Source organism: Hyaena hyaena, unplaced genomic scaffold (genome assembly GCF_003009895.1).
Source record: "Hyaena hyaena isolate Hyena2069 unplaced genomic scaffold, ASM300989v1 scaffold_1829, whole genome shotgun sequence".
NCBI lineage: Eukaryota > Metazoa > Chordata > Mammalia > Carnivora > Hyaenidae > Hyaena > Hyaena hyaena.
Window position 1 is genome coordinate 83,400 of NW_024082465.1, and position 14,415 is coordinate 97,814.

General features: G+C 34.5%; 1 long non-coding RNA gene across 1 annotated transcript in view; it reads left to right on the forward strand.

Moving 5' to 3' along the window:
• LOC120226788 overlaps window positions 1-14,415 on the forward strand; it is a 182,906-nt gene that overhangs the window by 83,212 nt on the left and 85,279 nt on the right. The window contains exon 2 of the long non-coding RNA XR_005527090.1: window positions 2,026-2,068. This is a non-coding gene — a long non-coding RNA (uncharacterized LOC120226788). The remainder of the gene's footprint in view (window positions 1-2,025; window positions 2,069-14,415) is intronic.

Here is a 14,415-nt window from a genome sequence, read left to right on the forward strand (position 1 = left end):
GTAAAATTCCATATTATTCTATGTCTGTACACTTGTAGGAGGATTGGAGAGCAAAGGAACCTAAACAATATCATGTTTTAGCATGAAATGATTGACTATGGTCTTAAATGCCTCTGTGGGAAACCCAGAGACCACTGATTGTGACAGTTTGGCAAATGTGGCTAATGTAAATGAAGGCAAAGCATACCAGTTCTGTTTGCATCATGACAACTGCGACATATGTTGAAAAGTGGGAAATTCAGATACTTGAACATTCTTGTCTGAACATCATCAGTCAGCCACATGGACTCAGTATTTATTTTGCTTTTAAGACACTGCTAAGAAGAAAGAACATTCTAATTCTAAATCACTCAATTTGTTTGCTACTAAAATTACCCATTCAATACCAACAGATCATACACATTAACTATGCTACAAACAAACAAAAAGAATCAAAACGAAAAGACAGATGTACTGAGACTCTTCTATTAGATTGAGAAGCTAATTCAAGAATCATTTAGTATTTGCCACATGCTTTGTTCAGGAACTATGATGTATTGTTCACATCATCCAATAAAGCACAACAAAAATAAAAAAAAATTACAACAATTAACTACTTCAGAATGGTTACTAATTACTGAGACTGTTTCTAAAGAACTTTAATATGAAAATATAGAGTACGTTAATATAAAAGTCATCTAATCCTCTCCACCACACTGTTAGGTTGATATTACTATAATCCTCATTATAGATGAAAAATTGTGGCAAAGAGAGATTAAGGAATTTGCCTTGGGTTTCATGGCTAGTAGGTAGAGAAACCCAGAATCAAATCCAAATAGTGGGGCTCCAGGACTCATAACTTTTCTACTTCATTGTTCTTGGAAAGACGGCAACAAATTAGAGGAACCCAGAAATAAAGTCAGAATCTGATTTCTAATAAAGGTGATTGACTCTTATGTTGAATTTAAAATTGCAAAATAATATTAGAATTGCAAAAATACTTTTAAAAACATCTTTTATGTTCACACTCTCCATGGTTATACTGTTTCTTTCTCATTGTTATTCTAGACTATATTCAAATGCATACAGAATTCTTATATATTTGGAAACTTAATATATCACTTTTTACTCCATTTATTTTGTTTTTCTCTTAAGTAATTCCATATAACAGTGCAGCTTTTAATAATTATACATAAAGCTGTGTAATATTCCACTGAGTTGATATACCAGAACATAGTAAGTTATTTTTTGTCATTGGCCATTTAAGTTACTCTTAATTATTTTTCTTTGTAAATAATGCTGCAATGGCTTTTCATGAACTATTTCCTTAAGAATAACATTACCACAGATTTACTTATAAATCATGAGTCAGCTTGTAATTTATGCATTTTATTGCCAAATTATGTTCTAATTATTTTGTAGTCAGTATATAAGTAAAATAATGTTATCATGTTACCAGTGTTTGGAATTTTCATTGTTTTAGATTTTTGTTACTATAGAAGGTATGAAATAATATATGTTATTTAATTGGTTTCTTTGATGTAGTAGGGTCATAAACTGATGCCCTAAGCGGTAATGTGTCAAAAAATATGTAGTTATTTTTACTTCTTATGATGATCTGATCTTTTTTGCATGCTTGTTCATACAGTGTCTCTAAATATTTAGTCTATTCGAAGTTCAATTCTTTACTAGTACCAATTTAGCTCTTTAAGACTGTTCTATCTTAGGTAAATGCTAAATTCTAGGTAATGCTCAGTCCTAGGTAAAGTCTCAGAAGAGGTCTTAGGTAAATGCTTACCCTTTTATAGTTGCACCCAAACTCCTCGCCCTTTTCATATTGAAATCTGGAAATCTAAGGGGAATTATTTGGTTTTACAGTGGAAGGGCAAGAGGAGGCCTCGGATCTTTGCCTTTTCCTTAGATACTCAATAATTTCTGTTGGAGAGGAACTGATTTTGTACTAGTAAGTCCTAGTGTTTACTAGTGCTTTTCTTACTAGTAACTATTGAGGTATGACTGACGCCATTGATGCCTTCTGATTTTTAGGAGTCACTCCTGCCACCCCCTGCAGAAGCTCGCACCGGAAACAGTAAGTCCCACACAGCAGCCATTTTGTTCCGACATGAGACCTCTACTTGCTCGGTTGTAACACATCCCCTGCCACCTTCCCCCACTCCCGTCACGCCCCACTGGTGCTCATGACAATGTATGGGTCTCTTGCACAGAAAGCCTGGCAGTACAGTTGTCTTCCACCATGTTAATATTAATCGCATGATTCATCTTCCTCCTAGAGAATTTAAGGGACAGATTTTACTTTTCGATCCTATATAATGTTGCATACATCCTGTTTCTCTGAAGTGTTACTCACTCTGCCTCCTTCTATGAGATTCAGTGGCAACCAGGATATGGGGTAATATCCTGGGGGGGATAGGAACAGGTTGTCAAACAAGAAAGAGAAACTCGTCTTTTTAAACTTTTTAAAACTTTTAAATTGAAGTACAGTATACATACTGTAAAATCCACAAATCTTAAATTTATGATTTTTTTTGACACAGTGAAAATACCTGCATAACCACCTCTGGATCAGGATATAGAATATTAATGGCATCTCGGACATTTCTCTTATGCTTCCTCCCAGTCATGGTCAATCCATCTCTCAAAGCTTGTGGCTAACTTTATTCTTTCTCCTCCTTCCTTCCTTCCTCCCTCCCTTCCTTCCGTCCTTCCATTTTTGTTGTAGTTGTTTGTTTTTTCTGCTTAAAGAAAAACAATTCTATAAAAGTTTGGCATGCTGTCTTCCATTAATTTTGGAAAATTCTTGGCTAGCATTCTGTATTGCTTCTGTTTCATAATTTCTACTTCTGGGACTCCAAAGACTTTCTCCATTTGTTATATTTAAGTAGTTTCCATCTTAAAACTATAATAATCCTAATTTCTGCCAAGTCTAGTCTGGTTTTAAATCCATCAATTAATTCTTACTTTCAATGATAATATTTTTATTTTTTAAATTTTTTTTTTAAAATTCATTTCTGAGAGAGAGAGAGAGCATGAGCAGGGGCAGGTCAGAGAGAGAGGGAGACACAGAATCTATAACAGGCTCCAGGCTCTGAGCTAGCTGTCAGCACAGAGCCTGATGCGGGGCTTGAACCCACAAACCATGAGATCATGGCCTGAGCCAAAGTCGGACACTCAACTGACTGAGCCACCCAGGCGTCCCTCAATGACAATATTTTTAATTTCCAAATTTTTTATTGGATTTTCTGTATCAAAAATTCTATGGTAGAATTCTTCATTTTTCACCCATACTCAAATACATTACTCATAGTTATTTATAGCCCATGTCTAATATCTGCAATATTTGAATCATCTTTGGATCTGTTACTATTTGATTGTTTTATATTGTTTTTAAGTTATCGGGTTCTGTATTTTGGCATGTCTGTTTTTATATTTTTTAAATATATTTTAATTTATTTTTGAGAGAGACAGAGAGAGCATGAGTACGGAGGGGCAGAGAGAGAGGGAGACACAGAATCTGAAGCAGGCTCTAGGCTCTGATCTGTCAGCCCAGAGCCTGATGTGGTCTTGAACTTGTGAATTGTGAGATCATGACCTAAGTCGAAGTTGGACGCTTAATGATTGAGCCACCCAGGTGCCCCATTGGCATGTCTGCTTTTTAAATTCAATTCTAGATATCATGTATGTAAAATTGTAAAAGTATTGATTAATGTTTTCTCCCCTTGGCCAGATTTTGTATATAAGTCAGACCTACCTTAGTGATCATATTCTGTAGCCTTCTAAATTGATAGTCAATGACTATCAATACGTTATAAGCATTTGAAAGGGAAGGTGTATTCTCTAGTAATTGAGGTACATCATTCATATTGACCTTATTGATTATATTATTCTTTTTGCCACATTTAATATTTTTGTGTTAAAATACATGTAGTTTAATATTAAGATAAGAATATTAATATTTGTCTACAGTTGCCTATCCTTTTATTATTAACCTTAAAAAATCACTTTATCTTATGTGTGTTTCTTATAAACATCCTAGAGTTGGCATTTGGATTAGGATTGAATCTGAATTTTTTCTTTAATAAGTGAGGTAAGCTCATATACATTTAATTCTATAGCATATATATTGAGTTTTCATTCCATCATGTGATATTTTCTCTTTTTATGTTTTTTCTTAAAAATCTTTTACTTTATGGGCCGTTTTATTTATTGTTTGTTTTTGCAATTCTTATATAGTTAGGCAGTTTTCTAATTTCCCTCTCTCTTCCCTTCTTTCCTTCTGTCATTCAATTTTAGTTAATAGTATAATAGCTTACTCTTAGTGTTTCCCTTTCTTGTTCTTAAATATGCTACTGTCATTACTTGATTTATTTTAAACGATATTTTGCTTGCCTTTTAGTTCTTAAACTGTATTAAATAGCAATCTTATCCTATGTCTCAATTCCTTCCCCTTCTACTTTTAAAATTTTTAAATTCGCATTTTATGTAGAAATCATAGAAAAGATGTCATATTTTTAACCCTCCTTTCTCAACATTTTTTCTCTTATTCAGGTAAATATATTAAATGTTCATTTTTGGTGTTTAGGCCGAATTTCTGTAGTCATGTTCTAGTTAACTAAAGTTAGATATTTAGTAATTTCTTCAAGAAAATCTCATGAGAACAGTATTACCAGACTTTTTGTGTGTTCAAAATTATTTGTCTGTAGCATTTATAATGGAGGTAGAGTATGGCTGGATATCAATTTTTAGGCTCAAATCTTTTAACTTGAATACTTTATAAATATTGCTGAATTACATTCTGATACTGATTGTTGCTACAGAGAAATCTGAAGTCATCTTATCTTTTCCTTTTATACATAGAATGATTTAGTAATATATCTTTAGGAGCAATACATTTTGGACAGAGAATAGAAGAATAACCACAGAAGACACAGGGTAAACAGGTATAATCCAGGACTGTCTTCATCAATTTGGCATGTATGGGCCTCCGACTTAATAGAGGGCTTTCATTTACATACAGCTGATTTTGTTTTCCTTGAGAACTCAAATTACATGTGTGAATTTTGGCTCTTTTTTGATTGTACATATTTCAATTATTTTGTCGCCAGTACTTTAAACATTTAAAAAGTTTCTACCGTACTTTATTTCTTTTTCAGTATCCCTTATTGTATTTCTTAGTGTTTAGTTGCTTTTAACTTCTTTCAGTTTTGCCTTTATTTTGTGTGTGTGTGTGTGTGTGTGTGTGTGTGTTGGTCTACTTCTTTTGTATGTGTGAGTTCTGCTAACACATCATTTCCACGTGCTGTCTTGCCATTTCATTGCTAAATTCTTTTTTTATAAACAGGTAAAGGAGAGTCTTTCTACTGATCAATAATGAATACACATTAAAACAAACACCATAGTATTTAATAAATGCCAAACCACTGATTGGACATATGAAATAAACTCACAAAAACATGGTCTTATATATAGTAGTATATATCCGTTTATAGAAATCTACTTCTTACTGATAAGAATGTGTTTTATTTTCAAGTTTCCAGGTATCAGTTACTAAAGTGTGTATGTAGTGAATAATGAGCAAAAGTTCAATAAGAACAAAACAGAAAATTATCTAGAACTCTTTTGCTGACCATAATACAATAAACCAGAAATTAATAACTAAAGGATAAACACAATTAAAGAAACTCTAGCTAAGTGACTCTTGGGTATAATAAAAAATTAAAATTGCAATTATAAAATAGAGAATAAAAATAATTAGTACATTCATTATCAAAATTTATTAGATATAACCAAAATTATCCAGATAAAAATTCATAGTCTTAAAAGCTCATATTATCAAATGAGAAGTAATAAAAATAAAGCAACAAAGCTTTTAGCATTAGAGTCCAGAAAAAGGAACCAAAAAAACTGATCTAAGGACAGAAAGTAAAAGGAGAAAAGATACTTAAAATCAGAATCAATATATTGATATAGTAAAAATAAGAGATGGTAAAAATGATGGGTTGATTCTTTGGAGAGCAGAATAACTTATAAAATCAATAAATAGTTCAGTTTTTTTAAAAAGAAAGTTAATTTGGAGGCTTTGAAAATTATTTTAGAGGGGTCTCTTGGTGGCTTGGTCAGTTCAGCAACAGACTTCAGCTCAGGTCTTGATTTCACAGTTCATGAGTTGGAGCCCTGCATGGGACTCTGTGCTTTCAGTGCAGAGCCTGCTTGGGATTCTCTCTGCCTCTCCTTTGCTTGCACACACTCACTTTCACTGTCTTAAAATAAATGAACAACGTAAAAAATTATTTTAGAGAATCTCAAAAGGTAAAAGTGTTCTGTTTTTAAAAACATGATTAATTTTTGTCTAATTACGTCTAATAATGAGGCCTATCCTGAATTGCCTTTACAAACAAAATATTTCCCCCAGTGCTTCTTATACTCCCTTACTCTACTCTAGTTTTTCCATGGTACTTCTCACCTTGTTGGCAAGGATGTGGAGAAAAAGGAACCCTTTTTCACACTGTTGGTGGGAACGTACACTGGTGCAACAACTATGGGTAACAGTATGGAGATTTCTCAAAAAATTAAAAATAGAATTGTCATATTATCCAGTAATTCCACTAGTGGGTATTTACTCAAAGAAAATGAAAACACTAATTTGAAAAGATATATGTACCTCTATCTTTATTGCAGAACTATTTACAATGGCCAAGAAAGAGAAGGATCCATTCATAGATGAATGGATTTCTATCTCTATCATCTATTTATCTATCTATCTATCTATCTATCTACCTACCTACCTACCTACCTATCTATAATGGACTATTACTCAGCCATAAAAATGAGTGAGATCTTTCTATTCACAACAGTGTGGATGCACCTGGAGGGTGTAAATTTAAGTGAAATAAGTCACTCTGAGAAGGACAAATATCACATAATTTCACTTTTATGTGGAATTTAAGAAACAAAACAAATACAAAAAAAAAAAAAAAAGAGAGAGACAAACAAACAAAAACCCAGACTCTTAAATACAGAGAACAAACTGATAGTTACCAGAGGGGACATGGTGGGGGGAATGGATGAAATAGGTGAATGGGGTTAAGAATACACTTAACCTTCATAAGCACTGAGAAATGTATAGAAATGTTGAGTCATTATATTTTATACCTGAAATTAAAATAACACTGTATGTTAATTATATTCGAACAGAAAATAAAATAAGTAATGCTTACCTTGTAGCATACCATAAAATTTGCTTCTAATGTTTATTTTCTCTTCCCTAGCCCCAAGTAAAATGCAAGGTCCACGAGAATTGGAATTTTGTCTGTTATTCACTATAACAGTTCATGGCATATAGTAGGTGCTAAATAAATATTTTGCCGAATAAACAATGTAACCCAACCTTCACAACAGCAATAACAATAAAATAAAATATAAAGAAAAGGATAAAAAACATTTTATCATTTATTCCTTCACAATTTACAAAGAGAGAACAGAAACAAGAAATTAAAATAATTTCTCTAACAGAGTTGCATAGACGGGACAAGAGTTTCAGTCTCTAGGTTCCTGATGCATTTGTTTTCCTGTTGTATATATGGCTTTCTCATCCCCAACCTAAGCAACTGATCTTTAATTTCCATCTCACTGGCACATCAGATTTCAAATTTGTTCACATAAAAAGATAAAAAGTCCAAAGCACAGGAAGGTCAATATGCTATAGCAACATTTCATACCGAGTTAGTAGGAGAACTGCTGACCCCACCCCTACAGGCATCATCTGTGAGTCTCTCACTCTCCTTATAAAGCAGAAGAATAACCAGCTAATTCTGGTTTGTTCACCAGGGTATTTTACCTTTTAATTAAAAAATCTAAAGGACGTCAGCATTGTGCTTCACTTTCAGGATGAGGTGCCAGGCCCTTTGGGAAATCTGCTGCTGCTCAGGCCCTTTGACCTTCCCCATGGCGTTGTGTGCATGGCTTTTGCCAGTTCTTAGATCTTTCTGGGAAACTTACATATGTTTTGGATTTGGTGGATATTTCTTTCTCCTAATTTCATTGAACATGGAATTCATGTGTGTGGTTTCTTTATTTTCCTTGTGACTCTGTATGCTTTCCAGGAACAGAAGGGGGAGATTCTGATGCAACTGGTCAACAAGTTCATCTCAAATTGTTCATCTCAAATAACTTTTTGTTCGATTAGTTCAAAACACTTAGAATTAACATTTTTTCCTAGCTATTTTCTCGGTGATGGAGAAATGATTATGCCTTTGAAACAGTTACATTTAAGGGCTCTGTTAATTTCTGATTTTATTCACAAAATGTTTTCTTCCAATACAAAATATTTTTTCTTGATTATCTTTATATAACTTATAATAAACCAACATTTAATATCTATGCTTTCCTCCTGGAACAAATCAAAAGCACCCCTGCTGGTGACATTTCTGTTGTTTTAACTTTAATACTGTATGTGAAAAATATTGCATTTCTGACCTCAACTAATGGAAACAAAGAAATTTCAGAAAATAAGTAATGATATACTATTCCCTAGCAATTTATTTAAGTTGCAAAAGAAAATTAACTTTGGAAAGAAAAATCTCATCTTTTTCTTTTTAATTGAAAAGAAAAATATCAAGAATTTATCCTAAATCATATATCCTGCATACTCCTTAAAGAATACATCAGGGATGGTTATTATAACACAAGATAGGAAATTTAAGAAGAGACACTTGGAATTTCCCTCATTTTAACAATCATACGTTCATCAGAATAAAGAATTGACCTCCCATAAGTCCTGATCACTTTGGCAAACACAAAGGGATAGCAGCCTGCTATCCTTAAAGGGAAAAAGCTTATAGTTGTTTGATTGCAGAGAAGTTATCTAATAGTTTTGAATCTTGCTTTCCTCATCTATAAAACAGGATTGAGAAGAATACACCACATGGCATTGTTGTGATGATTAATTTTTTTTATGTTTTATTTCTTTTTAAGAGAGAGAGTCAGAGCATGAGTGGTTGAGGGGCAGCGTGAGAGAGGGACACAGAATCCAAAGCAGGCTCCAGGCTCTGAGCTGTCAGCACAGAGCCCGATGGGGAGCTTGAACCCATGAACCATGAGATCACAGCCTGAGCCGAAGTCTGATGCTCAGCCTGCTGAGCCACCCAGACGCCCCTGTTGTGATGATTAAATAAAACAATAATTTATGTATTGTTGTGAAGTACATGATAGATTTAAAACCAGCAATTATTATTTTATGGAATGTGGTGAAAAGATCACTTCTCTCCTACCCATAAGAGAAGTGACTGTCTGCAGGGGATGCTGTGAGGTACTGTACAGATTCTTTATGATGGAAGTGTTTATTCTGCCTGTTGTGGGGACCTTTGACTGCTGACTGATCACAGCTAAGCTCAATGACTAATTGATGAGGAGTCCAAAGGCCCCGACCCATTGCCTCAGTGGGGACATCTTTAAAGACCATGCTAGCTCCAGAGCTCTCAGGGTGGTTGATTCCTGCCTCTGTCACAACAGCATCGCACTTCTGCCTCTGCTCCATCCTGCTTTGTTTACTCTCTCTCCTCCGCTGTACTTGTAAGAGTGGTTCCCAGTAAACTTTCCTTAAGGAAATCTGTCTCTGTGTCTCCTTCCAGAGCACCAAACACAGGACAGTGTGACTTGAAGAATGCTAAATTCTCTCCCCACTGGCCTACCTGGAATGTCAAGTACTAATGTCAATCACTCATGCATTCACACCTACTTTCTATTCATTGAGGACCTGCTACATATCAAGTACTGTGTGTCTTTTTCAGTTTTCTGAAGTGCATCTTTTCTAGCTGGAATGAGGCACTGCTCTTAAACAAGAGCGAAACAGTCTAACCTGTTGGCAGCAATGAGATTTTCTGATTGTCTGTTACCAATCAGTGTCAGCTAGCAGGAAACTTTCTGTCAGGTTTACTAGAAAACATTCACTAAGTAAAAGAGGTATACATTGGTTTTATGTTGAGAAAAATAATGTAGCAGCATGAATAAATTATGAAAATATGCTACTATAACAGGCGGTACATTAGAATAACAGATGCAAACTTGTTTGGTGAATTATGAGGTTATTCTCAAGTTATGTATGATTTTATTCTCAAGCTGTTCATTGCATCCTATCTCCTATTTCATTTAATTTGAAAGCATGTTTTTCTAAATGGGGACTGGTTTATGCTCTAAAATTAGAAGCAGCAGGGTGAAATGAAAAAGAGCATAGGTTTTAGTGTAAAAGGATTTGGGACTGAATTTCTTTGCCATTTTATAACTGTGACCTTGGGAAAATCATCATACTCTTTGAGCCTAGACTTCCTTGTAAGTTAAATGAGGATACTAATATCTACACCATAGGATCTTTAAGATAAGTAAATGAGTCAATACACGTAAAAAGCACTATGTCACTTAAAAAGAACTCAACTAATAATAGTTATTACTGTTATTAGTGTATTATCTGTGTTCATACATGATGCTCATCATTTGACAAGCCTCACTATACAATAAATGTATCACCAATTCATAGGAATTCACAGTTTCTCAAAGTGAGCATTTAATCTCAAAGGCCAGATAAGAGAAAAATTTCATCTAGACCAACCAATTCAAATTTGTGAGGGTTAGATGAGTTGATAATGTATACATATATATACTTATGTATACATATATACATATATGTGGTTTTAAATTGCAAAGCACAGGATAAAAATCAGCTTTCTGTGGTTGTTAATGAGCACATCTCTTAAATAAAACTTTATCAATCACATAAGCACTAGGATTCTTGTTGACCTAAAAAACATTTGTTCTATTATTAAAATGATCAATCTGCTTCAAGCTACAATAGTATGAAATTGTAATTTGAAATTTGTAATTGAAAGTTTTTCCATTTATAAGGAAAGTAAATTGTATCTATATATTGAGTAGTTAAACTTAGCAAAAGTGAAATAGAAAAAAGCATATATTCTACTTAAATAAAGCTTTTAGAGATATATAGTTCATATTTTTTCCTGACCTTTCTTAGCAAGTAATACTTTTTCTTTAAATGTCCACAACTTCTAGAAAAGCTATCTTGAATATACCTAAGTTAGAGCCAGGCCAAATGCTTTGGCCTAGATCATGAATGGGGCTCAGCATATATCCAAGGTTCCAGATGGAAAAAAATTAGATTTCTTTTACAGGTCTGCATACTTTGGGAGTTTTGAGATATTTCTTAGAAAACTGTTTCTAGAAAACATAATTTAGGGACAGATCGTGATACACTTTGGTATAACCACTGTAGACAGATCCAAACTAAAGACGTAGATATGGCTTCATGCCAAAAAACCCCATCTTGTAAGGTATAACAAATGCATTAGTTTGGAGCAACTCAGATTTATGTATCTTTATCTTCTAATACTTTAAAACTCTGCTGTGATTGCGTGTGGCATGGAAAGTAAATGACTTGATAGTAATCATAAATGAGAATTTTTCATATTACACGGATCACATTTGTAATGGTTCCCAAAGAAGAAAAAATTACTTTATAATTTATGTGTTCATACTGTGATGGCTTTATTTGCCATTCTTAAAGGGATATGACAATGTTGATAAGTTTATAGCAAAGCAGCCGCCGTCAGTAGCATACGGCATGCTCTCTTGTATTCTGTCTCTATTTCTAAGACTGTAGAAAGAGTCTTATGGCAGGTGAGGGGCCTACAAATGTCTGAGTTCTGGTTATGGGCTAGCTTAGCTGGCCAAATGACAGTGAGGCCCTGCAGCAGGAATCTCTTGCGATCACAGCGAATGCAGAATTCGTCTGCTAGCGGCAATGGTTTCCTCTGGTGAGGTCAGATTTAGAGAGAGAGAAGGTAAATGTGAATCTTGGAGCTCTGTTATAAGGGACTTTTACTAAATTTCTGTGCGCCTTTAGGCAAGTAACTTTAAGTATCGATGACTGCTCAATAATGGGAGATTATGTAGTTAAAAAGATTTTGAAACACATAAAGTGCTACATAAACGTTAAGTTATTACCAGTATAGTTTAATTCATTTTTAGTAGCTTTTAAATGTCAAAGATAATTAAATGTTTCATTTTCTTCCTCTAGACTAACATAGTGTTGAGAACACCCTTTCTAAGGTACAGTGGCAGAGGAGGGTTCCGTTTGTCTTGTCTGATCCCAGGATCCTTCTTTTTCATGAGCAGTTTACGGAGAGGCTGTCAGACGGGCTATGTGACTAGCTTAAATGCCGTTTTAACAGAGCTTTTCTAAGGAGGCAGTATTGGCAGCTATTGAAGAATAACCACAAATTCTATTTTTTTAAGCATTACTATTCATTCAAACAAGATCTATTTATAGATATAGTAGGGAGGAAATTTTTTTCTCTTTTCTCTTGCAAAGACCCATCAATGAAGCTGCATTCAGCTTCACAGATTAATGTTGCCCCATTTCACATGCCCACTTTTTCCCTTTCCTAGGAACATGAGAATAGGAAGGTTCATGAATGAAAGTGTGTTTATTTAAAAGGATTTCTCTTTTCCCTCTGACAAGGCTGCTAGTTATATTAACCCAAAGAAATGGCAATGCCAATGAGAAGCTGAACAAGTGAAGAATCTAAAAATGTGGCCACAAATTGAAAGAAAGATTTCCCATTATTAATTCAGCAGAGAGTGATTGGCAAATGTGGCATACGTCAATGGCTGCCTAACCATTCTTCAAACTCCTAATTCCTGGCTGGTGGAAGAAAACTCCAATCATAGAAACTGTAAGTCTGATACTCATTTTCCCATCTACTTGCCTTAAAGGCATGGGCATAGAATGTAAGTTGAAATCAGCAGAACTCACTTCATAGAGTTGCTGGGAAAGCATTGTAAACTGCACAAATTCAGGTGGCGTAAGTTTTGGGTTTTGTCTTTTTTTTCTTTTGTCTGCCCACAGTATATAACAAGATGCTTAGAGGTGGAATGTTTGTGGCTATAAGGACAAAATCCGTTTCAAAAACAGACTGAATTGAGTGACCTTCGTGGTACCAGTTCTGGACTGTTTGCCTTCTGAATTTCCGAAAAGAGAAAAACAGAACAACAAAAAGCAAAAACAACAAAAAAAAAGCAAAAAAAAAAAAAAAAATCTTAAGAGACTTAAGCCTTGTTAGGGTCTTCGTCTGCAGTAGATTATTTTTCCCTGATACAACTAGAGTCAATTTATAGTAGTATCTGGGTTACTATTTTCAAAATGCCTTCTTTGACCAGCCATTAAAACATTTTGTTTGCTAAGAGATACATACTATGGGAAACCAGTAGTGAATGAATTTGAGTTCAGCCTTGTTTTAGAAAAGGTCAATTCCACTTATTCCCCTACTTGGATAACCTTTGATAGATAAGCTCAACCTGACTATTGGACCCTCAGTCTGTGTTCACTAGCTAAAGCTCTGAGCCCTTGCATAGTAATAGATTCATTGGTTTATTCAAAATGTATTCATATATCCTTTAAAATATTTTTTAGGGGCACCTGGGTGGCTCAGTCAGTTGAGTGTCCAACTTCAGCTCAGGTCATGATCTCGCCATTCCTGGGTTCGAACCCTGCATTGGGCTCTGCCTGCATATGCTTGAGTGGAGGAGGGGCAGAGGGAGAGAGAGAGAATCCCACATAGGCTCCATGCTCAGTGCAGAGCCTGATACAGAGCTTGATCTCATGACTGTGAGATCATGGCCTGAGCCAAAATCAAGAGTTGGATGCTTAACCAACTGAGCTACCCAGGTGCCCCTAAAATAGAAATTTAAATAAAATCTAAAATATCTAAATTACCTAAAGAAAAAGCTGGAAATTAAAGAGACCAAAATATTAAAAAGATGAGAAAAGTTATCAAAGAATTCACTCCAAGGAAAATGTAGGGCTCAGAAATATTTATAGAAATGTTTCACCAAGTGTTTAATAAACAGACTATCCCCATTCTATATGAATGGTTCACAAAATATAGAAAAAAATAAAATGCCATCAAATTCATTTTATAGACCTAGTGTTGTGCTGTGCCAAGCCTTTATATATATATATATATACACATATATATGTATATATATATAATGTTTATTTATTTTTGAAAGAGAGACAGAGTATGACTGAGGGAGAGGCAGAGAGGCAGGAAGACACAGAATCTGAAGCAGGACCTAGGCTATGAGCTGTCAGCACAGAGCCCAATGTAGTTTGGACACTAAAATGATGTTACAATAGTCCCTCCTTATCTGTGGTTTTACTTTCTGTAGTTTCCATTACCTGTGGTCAACCACTGCTGGAAGCAGATGATTCTTCTGATTTGTGGTCAGAAGATCACTTGTGATGAGAACTGGGTGTTGTATGTAAGTGATGAATCACTGAATTCTTCTGAAACCATTATTGCACAGTACACACACACACACACACACACACACATTTTTTAAAAGTTT